We start from the raw sequence: 6000 nt of genomic DNA on the forward strand, positions 1-6000 counted from the left end.
TAATTGGCCACAGGAATCCTGCCTGTGGTGAATTGTGGCTCTCTTCACAGAGGATGTCACATCTGTTCTTATTATATAGAACCTATTATGCTCCTCGTAAACTTTTTCAGTTTGGCCGAACGGCCGGACGCAAGTTGCCCCCGGTGCGGGAACATGGGGGGAGACATGATGCACATGTTTTGGAGATGCCCGAAGTTGATCCGCTACTGGACAGAGGTGACAGGAACCATTGATCGGGTGGTTGGAACCTCCACCAGGATGGAGGCGAAGTATTGTCTCCTGGGATTAGTTGAAGGAGTTGGAAACCCGGGAAGTAGCCAGATGGCAGTTCTGAGATGCCTATTTCAGGCAAGGAAACTGATTGCTCAACCCTGCTTAGCCTCCAATGTTGGCAATGACTTGGTTTTTTTCGCTTGTTTCCCAAGATGACCATGTTGGCGTTTGTCAAGATGGTTGAGAGTGCCCGAAGAGATCGCCTATGGCCCCATCACGTTGAAAGTGCCTGATCTTGTCTGATCTCGGAGGCTAAGCATTGTCGGGCCTGATTAGTAACTGGATGGGAGACCAACTGGGAATACCAGGTGCCGTAGGATTCTTTTTATGTTGTTGGCGTTGACATGGTTTATTTTTTCCGCTTGTTTCCCAAGGTGATCATCTTGGCATTTGTCAAGAGGGCTGAGAGAGCCCAAAGAAATCTCCTACGGCCACATCCCCCTGAAAGCGCCCGATCTCATCTGATCTCAGAGGCTAAGCAGGGTCCGGCCTGGATAGTACCTAATTAAAGGTGCCGTAGGAATCTTTTTATATTAATGGCTTTGACCTGTTTTTCTTTCGCTTGTTTCCCAAGGTGACCATTTTAGCATCAGTCAAGAGTTTTGAGTATGTCCCAAAGCGTTCGCCTGAGGTCACATCACCCTGAAAGCGCCCAATCTCAGAGGCTAAGCAGGGTCTGGGTCAGATGGGAGACCGGCAAGGTCTATGTTGTTGGCGTTGACCTTTTTTTTTTCACTTGTTTCCCAAGATAACCATCTTGGTATTTGTCAAGAGGGTTGAGAGTGTCTAAATAGAACACATATGGCCACATCACCCTGAAAGCGCACAATCTCATTGATCTCGGAGGCCTAGCAGTGTACGGCCTGGTTAATACCTGTATGGGAGACCATCTGTAAATACCAGGTGCCGTAGGCTTCTTTTTATGTTGTTGGCGTTTACCTGTTTATTTTCGCTTGTTTCCCAAGGTGACCATCTTGGCGCTTAACAAGAGGGTTGAGAGTGCCCAAAGAGATCACCTACGGCCCCATCACCCTGAAAGCGCCCAATCTCATCTGATCTCAGAGGCTAAACAGTGTCGGGCCTGGTTAGTACCTGGATGGGAGACCGCCTGGAAATACCAGGTGCCATAGGCTTCTTTTTTTGTTGTTGGCTTTGACCTGTTTTTTTTCCCTTGTTTCCCAAGGTGACCATCTTGGCATTTGTCAAGAGGGTTGAGAGTGCACAAAGAAATTGCCTATGGGCACAACACCCTGAAAGCGCCCAATCTCGTTTGGTCTCAGAGGCTAAGCAGGGTTGGGCCTGGTTTGTACCTGGATGGGAGACCGCCTGGGTTTTCCAGATGCCGCAGGCTTCTTTTTATGTTGTTGGCGTTGACTTGTTTTTTTTGTTTGTTTCCCAAGGTGACCATCTTGGCGTTTGTCAAGAGGGTTGAGCGTGCATTTGATCTCAGAGGCTAAGCAGGGTTGGGACATGCTTAGTACCTGTATGGGAGACCGCCTGGGATTTCTCAATGCCATAGGCTTTAGTTTTAAGCTGTTGGCATTGACTTATTTTTTTTATTTTTATTATTCTTTTATTAAGTAGAACAACATAAATATAACAGTCAACCATACAGCATGACCCAGGGTCACAATTACATGCTAACAAAAAATAGGCAGCCAAATAACTCTGGGTTCTCAGAGGGGAGTCCTACAGTTTCATGCAGAAAATAGAGAAACCCCACCTCCGACATGTAGTACAGTATAACTAGTGCAGCTCCGTTCGGACAAATGTAATCATGGAGAACAACTGGGACCACAGCGAGCCAGCTTATCATGACCTACGTGAACCAGAGTAAAATATGAGCCGGTCATGTCCAGAACCCTGGGGTTCTTCTGGGTCCTGAAGGCTAGTAAGGAGACAAGGCATAGTTAAAGGGAGGACGGGGGAAGAAGAGAGTGCAAAGACGGAGAGAGAGGAGGTGGGGGGATGGCGGCGGGGAAAAAAAGAAAAATAAAGACAAAAAGGGAGGGGGGAATGCCACCCAGGGCAGACATGGCCTACGTAGGTAAACGTTAGATGTTCAGTCGTTTTCTGGGACGGGGGCACTGCTCACCTCCCGAATGTAGTCTCGAGTACCAGTAAAATACCTCCAGGGCCTCCATGTAACACTAAATGCCTCTTCAGTGTTGTGAAGGGTGGCGGTCAATTCTTCCATCCGGAGAATATGATTGACTTTGGAATACCACAGCACCTTGGATGGGGGCTGAGGCTGCCTCCACAGTGCGGGAATGCAGGCCCGGGCGGCATTCAGGAGTTGCATCGTGAGGTTTTTTTTGTATTTTCGAACAGGCTGTTCGGTCAAGTGTAGAAGGCACGCTACTGGGAACCCAAAAGTTCCTCAAGGTCGGGCATGCCCAGAAAAGGTGTCCCATGGTCCCCATATCTGAATTTCACCTCCAACAAACATCCGGGATCGATCTATCCATTTTATTCAGAAGGTATGGGACTCTATACCAGCGTGAGACTATCTTGTATCTTGATATTGGTTTGCGATGGAAGCTTTATGTACTAAGGTCAGGATCTTCCCTATCTGTTGTGGGGTAAATGTGATGCCTAAGTCCCTCTCCCATTTGTGGATAAATGGTGGGGTCGACTCCTCCTCCTGACTACTCAATAGGTTGTACAGGAGGGAGAGGGTGTGTCGCACAGGTTCCCTTTTGTGACAGATGGATTTATAGGGTGTCAGGTCTCTAGGAGTGTAGGGGGCCCTTTGTATGGCCAGAAGAAAGTGACGAAGTTGATAAGGACTAAACAAGTCAAGCGGAGGGTCAGAAAGCTCGGCGACAGTTTGTGTGGTCGGGAGCCCTCCCGTGAGCCACACCTCTCCCAGACGCTGTTTCCCCACCACTGTCAACTGTCGCAGTTTCTTGTTGGTAAATCCCGGTGGGAAGTCTGGATTACCTATAACCGGAGTCATTGGTGATGGCAGGGGAGCAATGTGTGTGCAGCGGAACAACCTCCGCACAACAGCCAACGTAGCTCCCACTACGGGGTGACCTCTGAGGTCTTTTGGTAGGGAGGACAGGAGCCACGGGGAGGTCAATAGGAGAATGGAACCATCCTCAATCTCCATCTCCACCCACTGCTTGTGTGGGCCATTACAATGCCAATCAACGACTCTCGCTAGCAGAGTCACTCTGTAGTATTGTCTGAGATCTGGGAGACCCAGACCCCCCTTGTCCTTTGGTCTGGCAAGCAATTGCAAACGGGCTCTGGGCAGTTTGCGCGCCCAAATAAAGTCCCGGAGCAGCACCTGCAGTTGTCTGAAAAAAATTGGGGGTAACCGGATCGGTAATGTCTGGAACATGTATAAGATCCGAGGGAGGGCCATCATTTTGAATGCATTACAGCGCCCGAACCAGGTCAGTGTTAAAGCATGCCAGTTTCCCAAATCAGATTTCAGTCTATCCAGGAGAGGGACAAAATTAAGCAGGTACAATTGCGCTAAATCCGCTGCGATGTCAACGCCCAGTTAACGTATAGATTTTTCAGCCCAGTAGAATGGAAAAGCGGACCGGAGCCTCTTGGCCTCACCATCCGGGACCGATATATTCAATACAGCCGACTTGGCGCAATTGTTTTTATAGTTTGATAGGCTGCCGTGTCGCTGTAGAGACGCAAGTATTTTGGGAAGCAAAATGTGTGGATTGGAGACGGAAAAAATTAGATCGTCAGCGTACGCCGCAATTTTGTGGTGTGCCGAGGGTTTGGATATGCCAGTAATATTCGGGTCATTCCGAACGTGACACATAAGTGGTTCCAGTGTCAGAATTAAAATTAGGGGAGACAGAGGGCACCCCTGCCTTGTCCCATTAGTGATGGGGAAAGAGTCCGAGCACCCCTCGGTCACCCGTACCGCTGCCGACGGCGTGGAGTAAAGCGACATTACCCAGCTCATCATGTTGGGGCTAAGACCTATATGTTCCAGGGTGGCCTGCATAAAGTGCCAGGCCACCCTGTCAAAGGCCTTCTCCGCGTCCGTTGACAACATAAGCAAGGGCCTTCCCTGTACATGCGCCGCATGGATTAAATTGAGGACTCGGGCCGTATTGTCTCTAGCTTCCGACTTATTTATATTTTTTTGCTTGTTTCCCAAGGTGACCATCTTGGCGTTTGTCAAGAGGGTTGAAAGTGCCTGAAGAGATTGCCTGCGGGCACATCACCCTGAAAGCACCCAATCTCGTTTGATGTTGGAGGCTAATAGAGTCGGGCCTTGTTAGTACCTGGATGGGAGACCGCCTGGGAATACCAGGTGTCGTAGACTTCTTTTTATGTTGTTGGCGTTGACCTGTTTTTTTCTCGCTTATTTCCCAAAGTGACCATCTTGGTGTTTGTCAAGAGGGTTGAGAGTGCCTGAAGAGATTGCCTATGGCCACATCACTCTGAAAGCACCCAATCTCGTCTGATCTTGGAGGCTAAGAAGAGTCGGGCCTGGTTAGTACCTGGATGGGAGACCACCTGGGATTACCAGTTATTGTAGGCTTCTTTTTATGTTGTTGGCGTTGATTCGTTTTCTTTTTTTTGCTTGTTTCCCAAGGTGACCATCTTGGCATTTGTCAAGAGGGTTGAGAGTGCCCAAAGTGATCGCTTACAGCAGCATCACCCTGAAAGAGCCCTATCTCTTCTCTTCTCTGAGGCTAAGAAGGGTTGGGCCTAGTTAGTACCTGGATGGGAGATGGCGTTGGAATACCAGGTGCCGTATTCTTCTTTTTATGTTGTTGACATTGACCTGTTTTTTTTTCACTTGTTTCCCAAGGTGACCATCTTGGCATTTGTCAAGAGGGTTGAGAGTGCCCGAAGAGATCACCTATGGCCCCATCACCCTGAAAACGCCCAATCTCGTCTGATCTCGGATGCTAAACAGTGTCGGGCCTGGTTAGTACCTGGATGGGCGACCGCCTGGGAATACCAGGTGCCATAGGCTTCTGTTTTTTTTATTTTTTATTTAGTAGTATGCGACATACAATGCAAAGGCAACTTCACAGAATGTGTGATACAAATAGTTACAAACAAATGATCATATTGCATGGATATCAGAGACAATGGTAAGAAGTCTGAGGAGAATAGCACGTGTACAGCTTTGCGGTCATATCAAGATGAGATTAAAGCTCCATCTCGTTGGGATCCTCTACCACTTAAATTATTATTGATACTAGCCCTGCTACCCTCGAAGAGTTTAGATATCCATAGATAGGGGAAGAGTATTGTGTAGTAGTCAAATGGGGTCGGAACATACCATTTTCTTTTCCCTTTTTTGAGTTAAGAAGGGAAATAGTAGAACTGAAAGGAGGGAGAAGGGGAAAGAGAAGATTGGGGAAGGAAATGGCAGAAAAGGAAAAGAAGGGGTAAGGGGGTGTCGTGGGTAGAGTGGATAGGGTGGGGTCCCCTCCCAGGGAGCAAGAGACGCCCTCGGCTGGGTAGGGTCCCCTCCCAGGGAGCAAGAGACGCCCTCGGCTCACCAGCTCATCAGCTGTCCAACGTTTGGAACAGCGATCTCCAACGATCACCATGAGCTTACTATGTCTCGCGGAGGTATTCCTCCGAAAAGCGAAACTGGGTCCAGTAGAACCATCTGTTCCCATGCTCCTCCGTTTTATCCCTCATTGTGGCAGTCAGGTCTTCCATTCGTTCAATATAATTTACCCTTGCGAACCACTGGGTCACCATTGGAGCAGATTGCTCTTT

The 6000-nt window shown here is 48.6% G+C and overlaps 4 pseudogenes; all 4 read left to right on the forward strand.

Annotated features, from left to right (window-relative positions):
• Positions 1-474: 474 nt before the first annotated feature.
• On the forward strand, positions 475-593 carry LOC143936678 (5S ribosomal RNA; annotated as a pseudogene).
• Positions 594-1287: 694 nt separating this feature from the next.
• Positions 1288-1406, forward strand: LOC143936426 (5S ribosomal RNA; annotated as a pseudogene).
• Positions 1407-4679: 3273 nt separating this feature from the next.
• Positions 4680-4798, forward strand: LOC143937480 (5S ribosomal RNA; annotated as a pseudogene).
• A 322-nt stretch (positions 4799-5120) lies between these two features.
• LOC143937214 (5S ribosomal RNA) lies at positions 5121-5239 on the forward strand (annotated as a pseudogene).
• Positions 5240-6000: the final 761 nt, after the last annotated feature.

This window comes from Lithobates pipiens, unplaced genomic scaffold (assembly GCF_037356315.1).
Source record: "Lithobates pipiens isolate NorthernLeopardFrog02 unplaced genomic scaffold, aLitPip1_a1.2 Scaffold_28, whole genome shotgun sequence".
NCBI classification, from domain to species: Eukaryota; Metazoa; Chordata; class Amphibia; order Anura; family Ranidae; genus Lithobates; species Lithobates pipiens.